Raw genomic sequence first — 25,706 nt, 5'->3', positions numbered from 1 at the left:
AAAGAGGTCATGAAGAACCTAGTGGCAAGATGGGAATAAAGACACAGACCTACTAGAGAATGGACTTGAGGATATGGGGAGGGGGAGGGGTGAGATGTGACAGGGTGAGAGAGTGTCATGGACATATATACACTACCAAATGTAAAATAGATAACTAGTGGGAAGCAGCCGCATAGCACAGGGAGATCAGCTCGGTGCTTTGTGACCACCTAGAGGGGTGGGATAGGGAGGGTGGGAGGGAGGGAGATGCAAGAGGGAAGAGATATGGCAACATATGTATATGTGTAACTGATTCACTTTGTTGTAAAGCAGAAGCTAGCACACCATTGTAAAGCAATTATACTTCAATAAAGATGTTTAAAAAAAAAAAAATAACTGAAATGAAAACTACACTAGAAGGAATCAATAGCAGAATAACTGAGGCAGAAGAACGGATAAGTGACCTGGAGGACAGAATGGTGGAATTCACTGCTGTGGAACAGAATAAAGAAGAAAGAATGAAAAGAAATGAAGACAGCCTAAAAGACCTCTGGGACAACATTAAATGCACCAAAATTCGCATTACAGGGATCCCAGAAGGAGAAGAGAGAGAGAAAGGACCTGAGAAAATATTTGAAGAGATTATAGTTGAAAACTTCCCTAACATGGGAAAGGAAATAGCCACCCAAGTCCAGGAAGTGCAGAGAGACCCATACAGGATAAAACCAAGGAGAAACACACTGAGACACATAGTAATCAAATTGGAAACAATTAAAGACAAAGAAAAATTATTGAAAGCAGCAAGGGAAAAATGACAAATAGTATACAATGGAACTCCCATAAGGCTAAGAGCTGATCTCTCAGCAGAAACTCTACAAGCCAGAAGGGGGTGGCATGATATACTTAAAGTGAGGAAAGGGAAGAATCTACAAACAAGATTACTCTACCTGGCAAGGATCTCATTCGGATTCAATGGAGAAAATATAAACTTTACAGACAAGCAAAAGCTAAGAGAATTCAGCACCACCAAACCAACTCTACAACAAATGCTAAAGGAACTTCTCTAAGTGGGAAACACAACAGAAGAAAAGGACCTACAAAAACAAACCCAAAACAATTAAGAAAATGGTCATAGGAACATATATATCGATAATTACCTTAAACATGAATGGATTAAATGCTCCAACCAAAAGACACAGGCTTGCTGAATGGATACAAAAACAAGACCCATGTATATGTTGTCTACAAGAGACCCACTTCAGATCTAGGGACACACAGACTGACAGTGAGGGGATGGAAAAAGATATTCCATGCAAATGGAAATCAAAAGAAAGCTAGGGTATCAATATTCATATCCGATAAAATAGACTTTAAAATAAAAGAATGTTACAAGAGACAAGGAAGGACACTACGTAACGATCAAGGGATCAGTCCAAGAAGAAGATATAACACTTATAAATATATATGCACCCAACATAGGAGGACCTCAATACATAAGGCAACTGATAACAGCTAAAAAAGAGGAAATCAACAGTAACACAATAATAGTGGGGGACTTTAACACCTCCCTTACACCAATGGACAGATCATCCAAACAAAAAATTAATAAGGAAACACAAGCTTTAAATGACACAATAGACCAGATAGATTTAATTGATATTTATAGGACATTCCATCCAAAAACAGCAGATTACACTTTCTTCTCAAGTGCGCACGGAACATTCTCCAGGATAGATCACATCTTGGGTCACAAATCAAGCCTCAGTAAATTTAAGAATATTGAAATATTATCAAGCATCTTTTCTGACTACAACACTACGAGATTAGAAATCAATTACAGGGGAAAAAAACTTTAAAAACACAAACACATGGAGGCTAACAATACGTTACTAAATAACCAAGAGATCACTGAAGAAATCAAAGAGGAAATCAAAATATACCTAGAGACAAATGACAATGAAAACACAACGATCCAAAACTCATGGGATGCAGCAAAAGCAGTTCTAAGAGGGAAGTTTATAGCTATACAAGCTTACCTCAAGAAAGAAGAAAAATCTCAAATAAACAATGTAACGTTACATCTAAAGGAACTAGAGAAAGAAGAACAAACAAAACCCAACGTTAGCAGAGGAAAGAAATCATAAAGATCAGAGCAGAAATAAATGAAATAGAAACAAAGAAAACAATAGCAAAGATCAATAAAACTAAAAGCTGGTTCTTTGAGAAGATAAACACAACTGATAAACCATTAGCCAGACTCATCAAGAAAAAGAGGGAGGGGACTCAAATCAATAAAATTAGAAATGAAAAAGGAGAAGTTACAACAGGCATGGCAGAAATACAGAGCATCCTAAGAGACTACTACAAGAAACTCTATGCCAATAAAATGGACAACCTGGTAGAAATGGACAAATTCTTAGAAAGGTATAACCTTCCAAGACTGAACCAGGAAGAAATAGAAATATTGAACAGACCAATATGAACAGACCAATCACAATTAATGAAATTGAAACTGTGATTAAAAATCTTCCAACAAACTAAAGACCAGGACAAGATGGCTTCACAGGTGAATTCTATCAAACATTTAGAGAAGAGCTAACACCCATCCTTCTCAAACTCTTCCAAAAAATTGCAGAAGAATAACTCCCAAACTCATTCTATGAGGCCACCATCACCCTGTTACGAAAACCAGACAAAGATACTACAAAAAAAGAAAATTACAGACCAATATCACTGATAAATATAGATGCAAAAATCCTCAACAAAATACCAGCAAACAGAATCCTACAACACACTAAAAGGATCATACACCATGATCAAGTGGGTTTTATCCCAGAGATGCAAGGATTCTTCAATATACACAAATGAATCAATGTGATAAACCATATTAAAAAATTGAAGAACAAAAACCATATGACCATCTCAATAGAGGCAGAAAAGCTTTTAACAAAATTCAACACGCACTTATGATAAAAACTCTCCAGAAAGTGGGCATAGAGGGAATCTACTTCAACATCATAAAGGCCTTATACGACAAACCCACAGCAAACATCATTCTCAATGGTGAAAAACTGAAAGCATTTCCTCTAAGATCAGGAACAAGACAAGGATGTCCACTCTCACCACTATTATTCAAGATAGCTTTGGAAGTCCTAGCCATGGCAATCAGAGAAAAAAAAGAAATAAAAGGAATACAAATTGGAAAAGAAGAAGTAAAACTGTCATTGTTTGCAGATGACATGATACTACACATAGAAAATCCTAAAGATGCTACCAGAAAACTACTAGAGCTAATCAATGAATTTGTTAAATTGCAGGATACAAAATCAATGCACAGAAATCTCTTGCATTCCTATACACTAATGATGAAAAATCTGAAAGAGAAATGAAGGAAACACTCCCATTTGCCATTGCAACAAAAAGAATAAAATACCTAGGAATAAACCTACTTAGGGAGACAAAAGACCTGTATGCAGAAAACTATAAGACACTGATGAAAGAAATTAAAGATGATACCAACAGATAGAGAGATATACCGTGTTCTTGGCTTGGAAGAATCAATATTATGAAAAGGACTATACTACCCAAAGCAATCTACAGATTCAATGCAATCCCTATGAAATTACCAATGGCATTTTTTACAGAAATAGAACAAAGAATCTTAAAATTTGTATGGGGACACAAAAGACCCCGAATAGCCAAAGCAGTCTTGAGGGAAAAAAACGGAGCTGGAGGAATCAGACTCCCTGACTTCAGACTATACTACAAAGCTACAGTAATGAAGACAATATGGTACTGGCACAAAAACAGAAATATAGATCAATGGAACAGGATAGAAAGCCCAGAGGTAAACCTACGAACCTATGGTCAACTAATCTACGATAAAGGAGGCAAGGATATACAATGGAGAAAAGACAGTCTCTTCAATAATTGGTGCTGGGAAAACTGGACAGCTACATGTAAAAGAATGAAATTAGAACACTCCCTAACACCATATGCAAAAATAAACTCAAAATGGATTAGAGACCTAAATGTAAGACCGGGCACTATAAAACCCTTAGAGGAAAACATAGGAAGAACACTCTTTGACATAAATCATAGCAAGATCTTTTTTGATCCACCTCCTAGAGTAATGGAAATAAAAACAAAAATAAACAAATGGGACCTAATGAAACTTCAAAGCTTTTGCAAAGCAAAGGAAACTACAAACAAGATGAAAAGACAGCCCTCAGAATGGGAGAAAATATTTGCAAACGAATCAATGGACAAAGGATTAATCTCCAAAATGTATAAACAGCACATGCAGCTCAATATTAAAAAAACAAACAACCCAATCCAAAAATGGGCAGAAGACCTAAATAGACATTTCTCCAAAGAAGACATACAGATGGCTAAGAAGCACATGAAAAGCTGCTCAACATGAGTAATCATTAGAGAAATGCAAATCAAAACTACAATGAGGTATTGCCTCACACCTGTTAGAATAGGCATCATCAGAAAATCTACAAACAACAAATGCTGGAGAGGGTGTGGAGAAAAGGGAACCCTCTTGCACTGTTGATGGGAATGTAAATTGATACAGCCACTATGGAGAACAGTATGGAGGTTCCTTAAAAAACTAAAAATAGAATTACCATATGACCCAGCAATCCCACTACTGGGCATATACCCTGAGAAAACTATAAATCAAAAAGACACACGCACCCCAATGTTCATTGCAGCACTATTTACAATAGCCAGGTCATGGAAGCAACCTAAATGCCCATCGACAGACGAATGGATATAGAATATGTGGTACATATATACAATGGAATATTACTCAGCCATAAACAGGAACGAAATTGGGTCATTTGTAGAGACGTGGATGCATCTAGAGATTGTCATACAGAGTGAAATAAGTCAGAAAGAGAAAAACAAATATCGTATATTAACGCATATATGTGGAACCTAAAAATATGGTACAGATGAACTGGTTTGCAGGGCAGAAATTGAAATACAGATGTAGAGAACAAACGTTTGGAAACCAAGGGGGAAAGCGGTGGGAGGTGGAGGTTGTGGTGTGATGAATTGGGAGATTGGGATTGACATGTATACACTGATGTGTATAAAATGGATGACTAATAAGAAAAATAAATAAATAAAAAAGAAACATTAAAAAAAAAAAGAAAATTTTAAATAGACATTCCACGACCATGGATTAGAAGACTCAATATATATTTTTTCAGAACCCACTGGGAAACACGACACTAGCCCCACTGCCTCACTAGCTTCTCTGGGCTCACTAACTGAGATTTGGAGCTGCAAGGACCACATGACATAGAACTTGAAGGTGACATAATGCCAGCCAAGCCTGCAGATAAGCTACTGACAATTTGGAGCCATTGTACTGTATAATTTCTTTATCTCATGCATACACTAAATTTAATTTCTAATCCAGAAATTGCTGTTATACCTGAAAGTATAAGCCACCAAAAAAAAATTTTTTTTTAATGGTAAACCATGGGAATTGATCTTGCCATATTAAGCAAGAAAATGGGGTTTATTCTGGGAGTAGTTAGCATTGTGAATGAAACACTGAACACCACAGACACCAGAAGGACAGGAATCAGGGACACCCCCGGCACCTGAGGAACAGTGATTCAGGGATAGTTGCCTTGGTTCCAGCCATCAGATTACCCAATTCCAACCCACTTTCTATCTAATATCTCCTCTAATGATCCAAACTTCCAGAAGATGTTGATTAGAAGACTCAATATGGTGGTAAATGTCTTCAAAGATCTGTAGACTTACCACAACCTTTATCAAAATCTCAGCAGCAGAAATTGATAATTTACTCCTAAAATATATATGGAAATGCTAGGAACCTAGAATAAACAAAATAACTTAGAAAAAGGAAGAATAAAGTTGGATGACTTCCACTATCCAATTTCAAAGCATATTAAAAAGCTACAGTAAAGAAGACAGTGTGATATTCTTGTAAAGGTAGGCATGTAGATCAGTGGAACAGACTTGAGAGTTCAGCAATAATCCCTTACATTTATGATTAAATGATTTTTGAAAATATAAGAGTGGAAAGATAGACTCTTCAACCAGTGGTACTCGGACAATTGGACATTCATGTTTTTAAAAAATGGGCTAAACCATTACCCTACCTCACACATAGAAATTAACTCAAAATAAATAGTAGATGCACAAGCTATAACCATTAAGAAAATGAAAGGACAAGTCACAGAGTAGGAGAAAATATTTGTAAATTATATATCTGATGAAAATCTTATATCCAGAATATAATAATCTCCTAAAATTTAATTATAAAGGGGCTTCCCTGGTGGCGCAGTGGTTAAGATTCCACCTGCCAATTCAGGTGACACAGGTTCGAGCCCTGGTCCGGGAAGATCCCACGTGCCGTGGAGCAACTAAGCCCGTGTGCCACAGCTACTGAGCCTGCGCTCTAGAGCCCCCAAGCCACAACTACTGAGCCCGCATGCCACAACTACTGAAGCCTGCATACCTAGAGCCCATGCTCCACAACAAGAGAAACCACCACAGTGAGAAGCCCTCGCACCGCAATGAAGAGTAACCCCCACTTGCTGCAACTAGAGAAGGCCTGTGCGCAGCAACGAAGACCCAATGCAGCCATAAGTAAATAAATAAATAAAATAATTTTTAAAAATTTAATTATAAGAAGATTAAAAAACCAATTAAAAATAGGCAGAGTTGTAGAAGATTCCTACAACTCAACCACAACAAAAAATGACCTGATTAAAAAATAGGCAAAGGATTTGAATAGACATTGCTCCTAAGAAGATATATGAATGGCTAATAATAAGCACATGAAAAGATGCTTAACATCATCAAGCATCAGGGAAATAGAAATTAAAAAACAATGCAAAACCACTGTACACCCCAGACATATAAATAGCATCTGTTAAATTTGTTATAATGAGGTTTAGCAGAGACACAAAATTCTATGGATCAAAACTGTAGCAATAGATAGACTTGATACAACTCACCAGACTTTCTATGGTGTTTTGACTCCCAGCTGCAGGTGGAAGGTCTCCTCCTCTATCACTGGCCCTATCAAGAAAATACAAAAGACACAACTTCACCCTTTCTTCCATGCTTTGAATAAAGTTTCTTCAAATTTCTACCATTTGGGGGTCTACTGTTATCTCCTTTTTGCTTTTCATCCATCCATCCATCCAACCATCCAGTAACCCATTTATTCATTCAGGCAGTCATTTATTTAGTCACACAATCAGTAAATATTTATTGACTATTAAGACCCAGAACTGTTCTAGGCACTTGGAAATCAAAAGTGAAAAAAAAAATTGTCAAATGCGATTACCCTGATAGAGCTTAAATTATATATACTGAAAGGTTTGAGGTCATTATCTATGGGAAGAAATGCACATCATTTTCATCATATTTATATCCATCTAATTTTTCTTTTATTCTCTGCCGCATTCTAAAACGTATATCTATTAACCTTGATGTTAAAAGCGTTATGCCCATCCTTCATACTATTTGATTATCTAGTTTAATTTTCTTCTGTTTTCTCCATTATCTCTAGGGTTTTTTTTTTCCCAGAACATGTTAAGTATATCTCTTAAGCTACAAGTTTCCCATTACCATCTTTTCACAGAGGATGAAACAAGCGTGCATTGACTACAACCAGAGTTGGTGATCCCCTTAGCAGAAAAACAAATATAGGAGCTTCCCTGCACATTAGTGGAGCAAGCTCCCTGAATCTGTGCCTAATTGTTACTGCTTAGGGTGTTCCCTTTCCATTGGCCTTGATACTCTGATTCTATTTTTGACAGCTCTCACTCCTCTGCATTTTAAAAAAAGTTTTTTGGCCACTCAGCATGTGGGATCTTAGTTACCTGACCAGGGATCGAACCTGCGCCCCTGCACTGGAAGCACAGAGTCTTAACCACTGGACCACCAGGAAGTCCCAGCTCTCACTTCTCTGAGTTAGCTCATGGGGGTTTAGTCTGATTAAAGCAATCCACAAAGCACCTGTAATCACCAGTTATTAACATCACCGGCTTGTCTAACCCATCAGCTATCAGGATGATTAAGATGTTTAAAATAGAAGAAATAAAGACTAAAAATTATCTTGTACCATTTACTGTATTATTTCACAACAAAACTAACTTGAAAAAAAGGCCAATTTTAGAAGTTGCTTCTCTTTTTTAATACATTTAACTAGTTTACCAAAGTTAATACATTTAACTAGTTTACCAAAGGAAAGCTTAAGAAGCTGTAGAAAAACATATGAATATTTTAACTAAAATTGTTTTAATTTTTATTATGTAGGTCTCTACCCCTTGTTCCTGGCACAGAACTCCTAACACCCTTTTAATTTCTTGTGAGATAAGAACTCTAGAGCATCTCTTGTTCTAATATTTGTCTTTGACCCCTTTCTTGACACAGGGCTCCCAAAACCCTTGTAAATCCGAAGTGATAAGAGCCCTAGGAGAATTTTTTATTCTACTGAGCTGACTCTGGGTGGGCTCCTGGATGGGGGCTGGTCACCAGAAAGACCAAACCATGATTAGAAGCTTGGAATGTTCATCCCCACCCCCATCTTCCAGATAGGGGAGAGAAGCTGGAAATGGCATTAATAGTTGACCATGCCTACATGAATAAGCCTCCATAAAATCCCAATTGCACAGGGTTTGCAGAGCTTCCAGGTTGGTGAATACATCCACACCAGGAGGGTGATGTACCCCAGCTCCATGGGGATAGAAGCTCCTGTGCCTGGGACCGTCTGAGACCTCGTCCCATGTTTCCCTTCATCTGGCTGATCATCTGCATTCTTTATCATATCTTTAATAAACTGGTAAATATAAGTAGTGTTTCCTTGAGTTCTGTGAGCAGCTCTAGAAAATTAATCGAACCTGAGGAGTGGGTCATGGGAACCTTCAATTTATAGCCAAGTTGGACAGAAGTTGTGGGTAACCTGGGGACCTATAGATACTACTTGTGATTGGTATCTGAAGCAAGGTGGGAACAGTCTTGAGAGACTGGGTCCTTAACCTGGGGGATCTGACACTATCTCCAGGTAGATAGTGTTAGAATTGAGTTAAACTGTAGGACACCCAGCTGGTGTCACAGAGGACTGCTTGTGTGGGGAAAAGCCTCCACACATTTGGTTGACCATAAGTATCAGAAGTGAAGTGTTCCCTGTGACTGTAAAGGAGACACACAGGAAAGAAAGACATAGAAGGAAAGAACAACTGAGTTGCTTTCTATTAAAAGTTGATTTGTGCCATTCTACCACCCCATATTTAAATTTTAAAAATAATGCTTATACTTACAATAACCACTGCATTTATACTAAAAGTTAAACAAACATAGTAAATGTGGTCACATTTTAGTTCTGAATTCACTCTTTATACAATCTTATCATTGCAAGAAGTTGAAGAAAGGTGTGATTCATAAGTTTCATTACATGTGTATTTGCTCTGAGGAACACTGAGAGATGATTTTCCCTTTTGGCCGTTTAGCCAACTTAATACATGTGCAAGTGCTTTTAGGATAATGCCACAATGGACATACATCTTTTAGACTGCCATCTTGGGAGAAACACTCATTTCACTGTTTTGAGGGAGAGAAGTAGATTTGAAATTCTTTTTACTCCATGTTTAGAGATCCTGCTACAGTTTTTAAAAATCTTTCTTTCTCTAAGTCATTGTTTGTGTTATAATTTCAACAGTGTCTCACTGACTTTGACCATCAGTGAAATAAAAGATTCTTTCAAGGAACTGGCTAACGAAACAAAGAATACTGGTAATAATGTTTTGGTTCATTTTGTCATAACAAAGATTTCATTTATACTTTTCGTTGATTGCCTCTTTAAAATCCATGCAAAAAGAGGTCAAATGATCCTATTTATTTTGATGAAATCTGTAACTAAAATGTCAGCTGTATCACTGAATGGTCATATTTGGTTGGGTTTGGGTCTTGGAATACAAAGAAAGGCACCTGTCCTAAAACCATTGGAAAATGTCAGAAAATATTTTTAAAGGCAAATAAAATGACATAGCCTGCTTCCTCTACAACCAGGTAAGAATGAGGACTCAGAGCCTGCACGCTGCCCCAAGGGAGTTTCCCTCCACACCTGCCGAGGTAAAGATGCAGAGCTTGGGTGTTAAGACCAAAACAAGGCCGATTCTTTGCCTTGATTACTGCCTGTGGGGAAAGAAAAAGTTCAAGGCCTAATCATTCTCCCTTTAAAAATGTAAATTAGAACGTGAACCCTACCCCCTTACCTTATTAGAAAACAAACCCAAGTCCTCCTTGCTTTGCTCCCTCTCAGGCCCCCTGTCCTACACCCCCACCAACCCCCAGCTCTCACTGGTTCCTACCACGATCAAGTACCCCACGCTTGCTCCTGTCTCGGTGACTTTGCGATTGCTCTATCCTGTGCCTGGAATTCTTTTCCTCAGATACAGCCACTCAGTTTGCTCCCTCAGTTCCCTCAGTTTTCTGTTCATGTCACCTTATTAGAGAGGTCTTTCTGGAATAGACAGTTTAAAACAGGATCTTCTCTCCTCCCATCACTTTATTAAGTTTCCTTGTATTATTTTTCTTTATACTCCTTAATCACCACCTCCTTGCATATGATGCATTATTTGTTTGTTGTCTCTCTGCGCCTACCAGAATTGAATCAAAGTGGGGACATTGGCTTTACAATGTTTTCCCCAGAACTATGTCCCTAGCACATAGTAGGGTCTCGAAAGTCTGGTTAAATGAATTGTTAAATGAAATCAGCAAGCTTTATTTTCCTTTTTACTTCAAACATCCAAAGTGAGCAACAGAATGGCTTTATTGCTTCAATAAGCAGGAAATAGGGAAGGATAGAAAGGTCAGTGAGTGGAAAATTTTAGGAGAGCACTTCAGAAAGAAGAGACTGAAGACACAACCCATGATTTGGGTTAGCCCAAGGAGTTGTGAGTCTGAAGTTACGCTCTGATCGCTACATTAAAGTTTTCAACTTTACCCAGCATTTTTCATTTACTTCTATGACTTCTGTTTACTTCGTTTCCTCTTCTGAAAAGATTTAGGCTGTATAATCATGAAGTTGAACTGATACCATCTCCTTCTTAAAAGGAAAGAGAACAACTAACGTGCTTTGATTAGCGCTAGAAACTTTTATTTAGAAATTATTTTTGTGGGCTCATTTTTAATATAGCTTCCATATAATGGCTTTTGACTTTCAATATAGAATATGCTTAAAGGGATAGATCTAGAACAATCTGATCTGATACTTGGGACTTTCTAGCACTCATATTTTTGTTCAGGAAAAAGGAATGATGAGTCTGCTAAGAATAAGAATGTGAAAGAATGTGGTGATGGCACACTACTATTCATTTCAACATCTCTGAACATCATGCTTCTTTTATTATTGTTTTTTTGTGAAGCCAAAAATATGCCTACCATTATAAGCAACTTATGATCCATATCTGGCATGTTTTTATGAATAAGAAAGCTATGTTCTGACTTGCTTTTCTATTTTCATTGTTCTGAACTTAGGGTTTTCAGTCTTCCTTTATAGAAACAGAGAGAGGGAGAGAGAGAGAGAAAGAGAGAGGTCTTTTGCAGTACTAGAATAGATTTACAATTTTAGAATTTTTACCCTTAAAGCCAAGGTGTGTATGTCTATGTCTATATCTATATCTACATCTATATCTATATCTATATCTATACAATAAATTAGTTTCCTTATGAAATACTATGCGTATTTCATGTTTAAGCATGTTCTTTGCTCCATAACATTTTATATACATGATCTTAAATGTATAAGTTGTCAGGAGCTTAGCTAAGAAGTAACAAATAATTTACATTTTTGCTTCCTCAGAGTTAACCTAATGTCACAGACATATATCTTAATTCCCATAACTTAAACTCCATATATCTGTTCAATAAGACCTCCCCAATTTGATTCACAGTATTGCATTTTGAGGTATGGTTGAAATGAGTTTTTATTTCCATAGTGATTCCTGACCATGAGGGCAGCTAAGGGCAAAATTTAATTTCTGATTTCTCTAGAAGGCATGATAACAATGAAGTGAATTGTAATTGAATTCTGAACATGAACAAAACATGAAAGATAAATTGAGTTTGCAGATGTGCACAAATGCATTATGTTTAGAGTTCAATGCTATTTTGTTTTCTTTCTAAATGAGAAAATTACATCCTTTGAATTTTTCAAGATGTGGATGTGTTGGTAATGTCCTGGCCACTTCTGTCTCCAAATAAATTTTTATTGCTCAACTTGTCTTTTCTGTAAGGAAATTATTTATCTTTACAACCAAATTATTTCACTATAGCCTGAAAACACATTGGATATCTGGTGATCCTACTTGGGTGCTGCTATGCTAATTGAATATTTTTCTTATTACTGCCAAACTCAGTCATTTTGGGGGATAAACTTGAAATATGTATCTATTAAGTGCTAAAACATAAAAAAAATCAAACCTAGCCCCTGACTTTGAATTTTTTTCTAATTAAAAAAAAAGAAATGTCCTTAGTTATTATGATTTTTTAAAAATCAAGTTCTTGAGTGGAATTAAGTGTATTTTAAAATAATAATAGAAAAGATTGATAAGCTGCACATTAAATAATTAATGTATTAAATTAATTAAATCTAGCAACCTTCATCACCTAACCATCTTAAGTAACTTTCCTCTTGCCAAAGCAAGAGAAAGTTATTCCATTTAACGCTCAAAGTTTTCTACAGAGAAGTTTCTTCTAGAGAAGAAAACAGTATATAGATAATATGCCCTAGTGCATTTAATAATCAGTTCTCTGTATGCCCAGCTTAATAATCAGTTCTAACAGCTTAATTCTCTTTCCAGTTGTTAAGATATGTTTCATCAATTTTACTTCAAAATATTTATCATAATATTAATAGATACAATCTACTGAGCATTCATTGTACAGCAGACATGACCAATATATCCTAAAAGGTATGTGCTATTATATTTCCACTTAATAGAGAATAAAGCTAAACTCAAAAATCAAAAACATAGAGTTGGTAAGAGAAGTAAGCAGAATTTTAACACCAATCTGTCTTACTATAAGCCTATGCTTATAACTGCTAGTTATTTATTACGTAGGGAAGTTATGTGTATCGATCCCTCACTTACTAGCACCTGTTATGCAGAGCGGAATGCATGTTACTTATTCCTCACCATAGTGCTACCTAAGATGAGCATTTGTTCCAGAAATCTGAATTCTCTTCTCATACTAGGTATATAACCTTGGGAAACACAGGTAACAACTTCATGATTCTCTAACCAATGTTATAGTCTCCACTCATGAAACAAAATAATCTAAGAGACTCCCTGGCAGTGACTGCCATTGCCTATAACACTCTTCTCCATAATCCAGCCCCTATGTCTTGTGCAGATTCTCTGCTGAGAAGGCAACATAACTGACAGTTATATCTTTCTCTCTACCCCACTGTCAGACCCTGATTTTGGTAAAGCCCACCCTCTTAACCCATAGACTCTGGAAAATATTTACATAGATCCTTCCTCTAAAAAGGTTTCAGATGCATGGTCAAGATCATTTCCAAGTTAACCTCCAGCTTTGTTTTTGGTTTGATGCTTGATTGTCTATAGAAGCACAATTGCATTCACTGAGGCAGTTTATATTTGAAATGGATGTTGGTAGTAACATCTTGTTAAAGAGGTATCCTTCTGTGAGGACTTCATTTAGCCCCAGCTGAAGAAACAAAATGAAGGAATAGGATGAAGAAATTCTCAAAGCTCAACATCCCTAAAGGCAAATGTACAGAAATATCTGTTAAGCCAAATCACAAGAGATTTATTCATGCTCAATAGCTTTGCTTTCTTTTTCTGCTTCTCTGAGGTAGAAGACATGATTCAGCAGAGCCAGGAATAGGGAACTTAAAGTACAGAGTTCATCTTGCTCTTCTGAGAGAAAGTCTCCCTATGGTACAGGAAGAAGGATGAGGTGAAGAGGAAAAGCCAAGAGAAACATCCACGATTGATCTTCATGTCTGGCTGCATGGAATGCTAGAAATATTTCTGGGCATATCTGTAGATGCAAGAGAGGACTTAAGAGGAAAGAAGTTGAAAATGGGATGAAAGGCAGACAAAAAATGAAACTATGACAAAAAACGTTAGAAATTACAGGGATTATGAAGAGCCTAAGAGATGTTAAAGTTGGTTAAATGGGGGTTATGGTTTCCTCTTAGGAGGCAAGGAATAAAATGAGTGAAGTTATAAATGGAGTCCATGAGTCCACTAGCAATAGTTATAAATATGGAAAAGTAATGCTTATGAATCTGGGGGTGAGAAGGTGGAGAAAACAGGGCAAACTGTCCTTATTCTTCAAATAATGTTACTGAGGCATTGCTGCCACCTGGTGGCCAACAGCAACTTTAATTCTAGTGACTTCCTGTTTCAGGGAGAGGGTTCCAATACTTTTTTTAAAAAGACGTGAAAAAATAGAGTCACTGCCATTCCTGCCCCTCCGACCTCTAGGCTGTGCTCTCTTCCAAGGTTCCCCCACTTGCAGGAGCCTGTGCTTCTCTCAGTGGGTACTTATCTCTTACAGATGAGAGCAGAAGATCACTTCTTAAAGATTGTATTTTGCACTTTTAGTTATGTATCATAGTATTTTTCCTGTTTAGATGGATCAGCTCATCTTTAATTTTTTAATTTGCATATTTGATTGGTTCCCCTATATGAAAAGTTAAGCACTCGATTTTTCTTGTAAGATTTTCAATAACCACTTGGCAACATTTCACTTTTTAACTTCACAGCATGATTTGACAAGACGTTTTCTCACAACTGCTCTGTGCTAAAAGGGTCAATCAAGTGACTCTACAAGTCCCAAGCTCTGAAGAAAGTGTACATTGAGAGGGATGGAAAGAGGATGTAGAGAAAAAATGTAAAAGAGACCTTTTTGCAGCTTAGCTCTTTGTTGATTTGGCCTCAAAGCCCTGGAACTCGATACTACTGTGGATTTACAGAGCTACTTATTATATTTATAACGAGTTGTCTCTTTAGTTTTTCCCACCATTGTTAATTATATTGCAGAAAATCTGCCTTCCCAGTGTTACTGGGTAAGATCACCATGTTTAGTGAAATAATCTCAAAATCACCAACCCTATGCTTTTGCCTTAAAACAATAGAAGGCAGATCTACAGACCTAGAATTAGACTACTATAGTCACAGGTTCTGAATTCACACTCATTTCTTTTCCTCCCTGATAACTGGCTCATCCAATTAGTTCATAATGATGGCATCTGCTTCCTGAACTCTGATAATGTAACACAATCATAGCATAAGCAAATGTAAAATAGATGTGAGTTTTTCATGTAACCCTCTAATTTCTTCTGTCAGAAATGTCCTCATTTCTTTTTTTTTTTAAATTTTAATAGCTCTATTTAAAGAGTTCTTCATGGGTCCCCTTTTCCCCCTTAATAAATGGAAGAAGTATGTAACTGTCAAGAGGAAGGAAAAGGGTAGATGTACGGGATTAGGCTCTCATCAGCATATTCCTGATTGAAGTTGGTTCTACCAGTAACATCATATTGCTGATTTCCAGATACTACAAGTGTCTTCCATTAGCAATTCAAGTACAGGAGGAGCCCCAAAGGGGTAACAATATGAATGCATTTGGGGGAGATAGGATTTCCAAATAGAAGAAAAGTAGTGCTGAATCAGACACAAAGAGTTTGAATATTTTACTCTTCTGCTTTCTCACCTTATCTAGTCCTTCTTTAGTGTAAGGGAGGCCTGCAAATCAGTTAGCCATATATTACCTTCACAAATTTGTTTTTTATGTCTACTCTGATTTATTTAATATTTTTCTTTAAATTCACTTTTTTATTTAGCCATTTTCTAAGCAATATAATGCATGAAATGACAATTTTGGTGTTAATTTTTATAATTCTTATTCAAATAAACACATAACTATTAAAGTAAAAATAAAAAGCTACCACTCAAAAGCCAAAACCTGGAAGTTGCAGGAAAAAAAATAAAAATAGTAGTTTTCCACAACATGCTAGGTATCTGTCTCTCTTCTCTCTCTTTCTCTCTCTCTCGATTGCTCACTCACTTTCTCTCTCCCATACACACATAATGCCCATCTACTGCTGGAAATATATTGCTCTAAAAATTTAGGAAGAAAATAATTGAAAGAAGGGGGAATGTGAAAAATATAATACTTTAAAGAGTTCAAAGCACACTCACATATAAACTCCCATTTCTGGCCATAATGGAATAACAAGGACCAGACTCAACCTCTTGCATGGAAAACTAGATGAAATACATAAAATAACTATTTTTAGACTTTACATAACAGATAATCCAGGATTATGATCCTTAAGAGAAGGAAAAAATTGATATGAGCCTTACAATTTCCCTAGGTTCCTGCCTGGAGGCAATTTCTGTACACTGTCCATACAAAGGGGAAACAGAAACAGAGTTCAATGGTCTTAGGGAGTTAGGATCCAGAAATGGAAGTTCAGAGATGCTGAGGTGACTGAAAGTTGCAGGGCAGAGTTACAGAAAGCATAGAGCTATGAAAAACAAAACAGAACAAAACAGCTACAAATATCTGTATTGAAATCACTTTGAGTCTTGGTTGAGTAGGAGTCAGTGCTTGTGAGAACAAAACTCTACTATGTCAGGCAAAGAGCAGTCTGGGAGCTGTAAGCCTAATAATTCCTAGAGCTCACAAACGTCGGTATGTCCCCTGAGCACCAACTAATCAGGCTGAAGAGTCCTCAGTCATCACTCGGCGGCATTCAGTGGTGACCCCAAAGGGTCATACCTTAGTAATAGAGCTAAATTATCTCTGGAGGGAAAGCTACTCAAAATCTTCCCTAACAAGTCTAAAAAGCAAGACTTAAAGTGATTAAACTGATCTGCAACTTAATTGTCAGTCAAAATACTATTTAAAAAAGACAAGATAATCCAAACATTCAACAATGTAGGATCACAATGTCCAACATCCAATCAAAAATAATTGGACATTACAAGCAGGAAAATGTGACCCATAATTATGAAAAAAGTTAAAAGAGAATATAAGCATAATGAGGAGAGAAGTTGAAAATATAAAAAATAGACCGCTGGCAACTTCACACACATATTTTACTTTGACCCTTACACCAATCAATTAAGACATAGCACAGTTTTATTTAACCTCATTTTATAGATGAGGAAATGAAGTCACAGATATAGTAAATGAATTGCCCAAAGGACAAAGGCCCAATAATTTTTTACCTCAAACTAGAACCTAAGTCTTCTGAATCCTTAATGTCCTTAAGTAGATAATGGCAGGAATCTCAGTTAAAGGAGGCTGCTGTGGATATTAGTTTCCTTTATCAGTCACAGGGCAAAAATATTAAGGAAAATTGGGCAAGTGTATGTGCATGTCTGTGTGTGTGTGTGTGTGGTATGTACCTGTGTGTACATGCATTGTGGCTGTGCTGTGTAGATTATGTAATTTGACACAATAATTACTCTTATTATCAAAAAGTACATTTTATCATGCTGTGCTCAAACCTCAGCATTGTTACCATTATAGAGATGACTTCTGATGAAACTAGGACTAGCTCCTCCCCAATTCCAAACGCAGAGCTCCAAAACATTGCTCTGAAAATAGTACTGGAGAAAAAGAAGCAGGACATTAGCTTTACAACTAAGAGCCACTTTTTTGTGTCAAGGTCAATATAACTCAGGAAGAGTTTAAAAATTGAACTGACATAATTTTTGGTACTGAAGATTTCTGAAAAATCAGCAATGTGTCTTGAAAATTTCCATATAACTCGTCTTGGAGTAAGAGGGCTGACTAGAAGATGTATTAAGGGTTATTATAATTCTAATGCTTCAAAGTAGATAACTACTCTTGATCAATGTTTGTTAACACCCTCTAGTGTTAGAGCCTATGAACGGGATGTGAACTTCGGATGCAAACTTTCTTTTTGGGCTGTACTCTAAAATACCTATGATTTTACTATCATTTTTATGTTACATTTGGAGGAGTATCAAAATGTTCTCTTTTTATGCTGTACTCTATACAATTTAGGAGCTTACTATTTATTGTTGAGTTACATTATATTTAGAGACAGGTGTGCTAGGGCTAATATAAGACCTCGCTAATTTGAACACTGTGTTTCCTTATTCGTGTACTGTAAAATACATATGTGTATATAATTATTTACAACCTATATAATAGTATATGAATAAGATTACACATATATGCATATATACCCATATATACATTTATGCACATGTATGCATGCACACGTGTACACACATATAATATGTTCGAGAAACACTATGCTTTCTTGAAGATTCACAATGCCTATCACCATATTAAAGGGTCTGCAAAATTGTACCATAAGTTTTTATGCATTGGTGAAGTTCTCAGACCTTGGAATCTGATTTTGAAAAATAACTATTAATATCTTGCAGAGCTACTATTCCCCAGAATCTAGTTTGAAAAATACTATTGAAGATACTTGCTTCAAAGCTTTGGCACTGAAATAAGACTGTTTGGGTACAAACCCAAATTTATAGCTTATTTATCACTTAATCCTGTGTGGCTCAGTTTCCTTATACAAGAAAAGGATATTAAAAGTATCTATCTCATAGATTTGTGTGAAAGTTTAAATTATAAACTTCATTCCAATGAGTATCTAGCACAGAGTAAATACTTAATAAATATTAGCTATATTGGCTAAGATTTGATAAAATGATAAAATTGTGAGAAAAACTTTCTTGTTAAAAACAGTGGGTGATCGGTGCAAGCAAACCTTGAGACAACTCAGAGTGAAAGGATACATCATGTTTAACATTCGAAAGAAGGGACATGGATAATTTTCATTCACTTGACTCCCTTTACATCCAAAGTGAAATCACAACATATCCCAATGTGGTGGCTTTCCCAGTTTCAAGAGGAAAGATACAAATGGACTTATTTACAAATCAGAAATAGACCCACAGACATAGAAAACAAATTTATGATTACCAAAGGGGAAAGGCAGAGGGAGGGATAAATTAGGAGTTTGGGATTAACATATACACACTACTGTATACAAAATAGATAATCAACAAGGACCTTCTGTACATCACAGGGCACTATTCTCAATATTTTATAATAACCTATAAGGGAAAATAATCTGAAAAAGAATATATTCTTTTTCAGATTAATCACTGTGCTATACACCTGAAACTAACATGACATTGTAAATCAACTATACTTCAATTAAAAAAATAGAACCTGGTCAACTTCCAGGCCAGATGATGCAGACAAGGAGAGAGGTGGAGTCAAGCATTGATGTTAGTTGAATGAGATGGCGTTATGGGTACCAAGCCATCAGGAAACTCCCAAACTTTATGTGCAAACATCTGCGGGCAGGGCTTGCATCACCGAATTCAATGAAACGAGCCCATCGTTAGTACTCTATAAAGTTACTGAATCCCAAAATCTTACTGGAATGTCTACATTTTGAAAGTCTGCTAATATATAATAAAGCCACACTTAACCAAGAAAAAAAAGAGGATCTCTACTAGTCTATTGAGACAAGCAGAGATTTCTCTGTTAAATGGAATCAAAAATCTATCACTTTAACTGGAAATAATAACTGACTCCCAAAGCAGTAACAAAATAGAATGTTATAGGTTTGAAATGTCTGCTTCATTTAAACTTAGGTAAGATGTTTTCAAAATATCCCTTTTTAAATCTTAAAACACTGCATTATGTTTCTCTCAAAATTAATCCTACCATAAAATGTGGACATGTGGAGAGTGAATCTAGTGGTAGAGGATGCCTTTCACTCGACTCTTTTAACTTTACTTGGCATTGGTAATATCCACGAAATAATCACTTGAACATTTGAAGCCACAACTTAGGAAATGGCACTGATTCACATAGAGGGAAAATTTGACATTCCTCTTCCAAAAATAGAAAGCCAAAAATTTCAGAGAACTTTGTTGCATTCTTACCTAATAACAGCCCTCAAACATGGACAATAGAGTTCCATTTGCCAGAAAACCTTTCAATTGAAATTATTCCCTATGAATCAGGTTGTCTTAAAGGCAGACAATTCTAGATTTGCACTGAATTCCCCAACTTTCAAGCTTTGTGAATATGAGTTAGTTATTTAGCCACTCAGTGACTTGTCTTACCAGTAAAAGGAAATTATGCTGCCTACTGTATGACACTGTAGAAGTGAGAAATCAATGGGATGATACATGTAAAGCAGAGGGCCTAGCAAAGTATAGGTATCATCCCTTTCTACCCATCAGCTAGCAACACGAAATGAAATATTTATAAACTGAAGCACATTATAAAACATTCTTTTACAAAACAGAAATAGACCCACAGACATAGAAAACAAACTTATGGTTACCAAAGGGGAAAGCGGGGGGAGGGATAAATTAGGAGTTTGGGATTAACACATACATGCTACTACATATAAAACAGATAACCAACAAGGACCTACTGTATGGCACAGGGAACTATACTCAATATTTTGTAATAACCTATAAGGGAAAGAAATCTGAAAAAGAATATATATATATATATATATATATATATATATATATATATATATATATATATCACTGAATCACTGTGCTGTATACCTGAAAGTAACACAACATTGTAAATCAACTATACTCAAAGAAAAACAAACATATTCTTTAAAAATCGTTTCATGGCATCTTTTCATACTCTGGATCTGTGGGACTTATTTCTACTAATGATTGGATTTTGCCTGTACATGCTCTGTCATTGATCTTTTTATGTCCATGCAATGCTGGCTGACAAAAGAATATGTATACAAAGATCATTTTTCAGCCAGTTGTCTGTACTTCAGAACTCAAATGACCACTGAAACCATCTTAAATGGAACTGCTCTTTCTGGAAGCTAGGGCCCAAATTTTATGCACACTGTGATATAAAATACCATGCAAATCTTCTCTCTGTAATCTAGGATCACTGTATGTTTTTGTGAATACCTACTTAGTCTGGTTTATAGACCACTAGGGACGAGTGATATCATGGAATCAGGCTGCAACCTCTTTCTATACCCTTGTGTGAAGAGTGATAGGTTATCCATAATACGATGGTTTTAAAACAACCATAATCTACAGCAAGAAATTCATTTTACTTTTCAGACTACTACACACACACACACACACACACACACACACACATACACACACACACATACGTACATGCACATAACTGGAAACAAAAATTTCACAACATAATACTTTCTCTTATAAAGTCTGAGAGATTCTATTGCAATTCTACTCTATTTTATTCCATTTGGTATTTTGATGCTGGTTATGGAACACAAAATTTATTTCACATATTCCCAGAGAATTAGAGACCTTAAAAGCACATGAAATATTGAAATGAAGCAGGACCCTATGGCCCTTGTCCCCCATGCCCTCTGCCTGCCTTTTGTCTGCGGAAAAACTTTAGCCAAAGAATAAGTTTAATCAGAGAAGTGAGATGCAGAAGCAAAGGAAAACAGTCCAACAAGACTAAATAATAATAGTTTAGTCATTAAGCACAGTCAAGGACCTTTAGTTCCTCTTCATGGGCTATAGGTAATATTCTGAGCCATATCGTGTGAGCTGTCTTGTAGATATTGAAATCCCCACCAGGTGGAAGAAGTTAACTACATGATGACTAGACTGTAACTGTGACATAAGCTGCCACGATTCTGAGAATTGGCCTCAAGGAAATGGGAACAAACCGACCCTGGAACTGAAGATTAACTGTACTTAAGACAATCAAGGTGACGCTGGTCAGACCACTGATGACCAATTTCAAGATGACTGTCAGAGCTGACTGTGCTGTTTCTGCATGTAGCCCCCTCCTTTTACCTATAAAAGCTCTTGCCCGCTGGTTGTCAGGGGAGGGAGTCGGCCATTGGACAGGAGTCTGCCCTCCCGTCCCACCACCCCCCCCCAGTTGCTGGCATCCAAAATAAAGCAAACTTTCCGTTCCACCAACCTTGCCTCTTTAATGGCTTTTGAGCGGCAAGCAGCCGGACCCCACTTTCCATTACAATATCATATCATTCTCTCCTTCCCTCACAAATTTTTGTATTCTTGTTGTATAAAATCTTCCACATGCGGTTAACTTTGGCATTGGTCTTCCCAGTAAAATGCCTAAATCAGGTTGCAGAAACAAAAATCAGATAACTAAGGAGAGGGTTCTCTAAATGAGAAATGCTAGGCATCAAGGCCAAATTCATGATGCTGCCTTCTAATTTTATTCACGATTAGCACCATGATGGCCACCAGACATCTCCTGCCCACATTACACCAATTATAAATTTGTTTTTACAATGAATGGTCACTTCATAAACATAATGCATGAAAGATACACTTCCCATGCTGTTCTCCACAGACAGCTGGGGAGGAAAAGTCTGATTCTTTATACAAGGTCTCCTTGTTGTCAGTACATATGGTCTGTAGTTTCCAGACAGGGTGTCACCCCAGAAGTTGGCAAAAAGGTACAGGAAAATGTCAGCTTTTGCTACTGATGTTAAGTGAAGTTCACTGCTTAGAGCAGTCCAGCCCCTAGCTGCGTTTGTATGTGGGCTTACTGATGATGGGGCAATATCTTTCCAATTTCAAGGGAGCAAACGTAACTTTAATGCAAGAAGAAACTAGATGTAAAGCAGAAGGCAGTGGAGAAAAATAATGACTGAAAAAGTATTACTGCCTTGAGCAGAATTCGAGGCTCTATATAAGTAGCATGATGACTTTCAGCTCTGTTTCTTCAGGGGAACTGGGAAGAATGGCCTACACCTTAGCCTGATAACATTTTCCATTAAAATAATCTAAATCTCTTTGTTCTGAATTTAGCCTTCTGATAGAACGATTTCCATTGATTTCCATTGTCGATGGTTTCTAATAGACATTCCTGGTGGAAAGAGAGTACAGTGAACATTCCAACCCCTCGGCAGTTCTTTATCAGTATAAGTTAATGCAATAGAATCTTGGCTACTAAATGAAGGCCACAGATGTTTAAAGAGGCTAAGAAACTTTAAGAGCATTTCAATTCCTTTCTTTTACAGATATGGAAATTAAGAACCAGAGGGTGATATGACTTTCCAAAGCTGCAGATTACAAGTTTATCTGTGTTGAGATAGTCTCCCCACACCAGATTACTCAAGAGTAAATGGAAATAATTCACAATCTTCCCACATTTTTTTTCAGTTTCACTGGGGGGAAAAATGCCATTTCTGAATATGCAAATCTGAGACTTTTCCCCATCAAAACACCATCAAAGGATAGCCAGTAGTCACAATTTGAGTGACGAGAATTTTGTTCTGAGATCAGAGAAATCTGAATCTAAACCCAGCTGTGTGACATCAGGAAATTTGTATGATTTATCTAAACTTCAGTTTTCTTATCTTTAAAATGGGAATATTAATCTACATTAATATTACATTAATATTAATGTAATACTACATAATGTTAATACTATATTAACCTACATGGTTAGTATAGCGTTATAGTAAATATACAATGGATACTCAATAAATGTTAGTTATTATTAAAATATTATTTCATTCTCTCATGCCTGAACTCCCTATCATGTAAGTCAGAGACTCAACTTCTATTCTTATTTTGGAGTCCAGGTTTTGAACCTGGGTAAGACTACTTTGTTTACTGTAGCAATTGTCAAAATGTGGCCTCCAATCACCTGGGAGCTTGATAGAAATGCACATTCACAGGCTCAATCCCCAAACACCTGAATCAGACACTCCAGGGATGGAGTTCAGAAATCTGTGTTTCAAAAAGCCCTCCAAGGGATTCTGATGCATACTAAAGTTTGAGAGGCACTGGCTTCCTAGATTCAGATAGGATGGAGGTAAAGATGGGTAAAGGGTTGTGGGCTCAGATCAAGGAATCCCGCTTAAAGTCAACGTCTTATCCGAGAAGACTGGGCAGGCATCAAAAACCAGTTGAGAGGCAAAACATCAGTTACAAGTGGCACACCAAAGAGAAATAAATGCCTTATGTCAGGAGCAATTCCATCTCTAGGGCACCTCAACACAGAATGAAGATAGATGGGGAAGGCAATGTTTTAGGTTCTGAGCCCATCAACTACACTGATAGACCTTAAATCTACTAATTCTGTTAAAGTCTAACTTACCTCAAACAGATTCTACACAGAACAGCTATTTTGGGTAAATCATAGATCCTGTCACTGAAGGTTTTAGAGATAGGATTTTATGATTTAAAAATCGAATCCTTAGTAATTTCCTTCTATAGTCTCATGATTTTAACAATTATCCTTAGAAAAGGACTTGAATCTCTTGGCTCAGTAACAGGGACAGAAATACTGTACTTTGGCCTGATTCAGCCCCTGTTTATTGGCCAAAGATATAGCAATTACAACAATTAGCAGTGGCTTAGTACTTCAAAAATTCTCACAGGGACATAACTAAAACTCTCAAAGGTACATAAAATTATGTACCCTGACTATATCCATTGGTAGGGGGACCAATCTCATTACTCTGTAGACACCAGGCATTTGTTATATTTATATTTTGTACATAGGTGCACATGTACATAGGCTATGAATTAAAGGAAATAACCCATCTTCATTCTAGAGAAGTTCCCCTGTTTAGGAACATAAAATCTACAACCTCTTGCAGATGGAATTTGGTTCCAACTCCTTTATCCAAAGGCTCAAGTCCTGGCCATCCAGCTGTTTCTCCCATTGCTTTCCAGCATAGTCTCTGGATCTAGGCCCCTGAGGCTCCATACAATTTCCCATGGCTCTTCATCCCATTTCAAAGTTTAATTTCTGTATTTTTTTTTTCACATAGAGCATTTTCTACCCCCACCAAGCTATGTCCTTGATTTCCTTCAATTCATTCACTCGTCCAATCAGTAAATATTCATTGTGTGCATGATTAGTATCAGACACTTATAAGTGACAGAGGACTGAAGAAGTCTTGTTTCTGCACTCGTCTTGGCTCACAGCCTAGTGATGGGAGTCAGACAGGGTGACAGCTATTTCCAATATGGTGTGATAAGTTATAATAAGTTCCTAGAGGACAGACACCATAGACATCATTCACAACCCCTAGTGCACCTGTGCTGCCCACATAGCTAGAATGTAAATTGCAGTAATATGGAGTTGAACTGCTTTTCGAGAATGGTAATATCCTATCTGAATTCGTCCTTTGGGAGGACGCAGAGAAAGTGGAATATCTAAGGAAGGAATATCTTTTCTGAGAAACTTTGCAATTACATGGACTAAATACAAAGGGCATAGAAAAAGAATGAGAAAGCATTTGTGGGCTGACTCAGGAGAACCTCAAATAAGAGGTTCTCGGGCAGAAACAGAAATTCCCAGAAGGCATGGCAGAGGACAGTCAACTCAGGCTTTCTGGTTTGGAGTCCCTGGCATTCAACACAACCACTCCTGCCCCTTGCCCCATTCCCTTGAGAAAAACCTACTCCTGACTTCACCCTGCCTTACCCCATGACAAAGGATCTTTGAACTCCCAATTGCTTCTACCATTGCTGGAAATACTTAGTGTCTCTCAGCACAAATGCAGCTTAATGTTTTGCGGCTTTATTGGCCACACTGTTGTCTAGATGGTAAGAAAATATATTTTGTACAGTAGTTATTTCGACATTAGAGGTTCTTACTTTCTGTGACCATGAAAATGAGTACTGAGA

General features: G+C 36.8%; 1 pseudogene; it reads right to left on the bottom strand.

Moving 5' to 3' along the window:
• The window catches only part of LOC133093030 (peptidyl-prolyl cis-trans isomerase FKBP8-like), an 86,482-nt pseudogene extending 77,670 nt beyond the window's left edge, over positions 1 to 8,812 (bottom strand).
• Positions 8,813 to 25,706: the final 16,894 nt, after the last annotated feature.

Source organism: Eubalaena glacialis, chromosome 6 (genome assembly GCF_028564815.1).
Source record: "Eubalaena glacialis isolate mEubGla1 chromosome 6, mEubGla1.1.hap2.+ XY, whole genome shotgun sequence".
NCBI classification, from domain to species: Eukaryota; Metazoa; Chordata; class Mammalia; order Artiodactyla; family Balaenidae; genus Eubalaena; species Eubalaena glacialis.
Note: the sequence above shows the minus strand (reverse complement) of the source record. Positions and strands in the feature narration are given on the sequence as shown.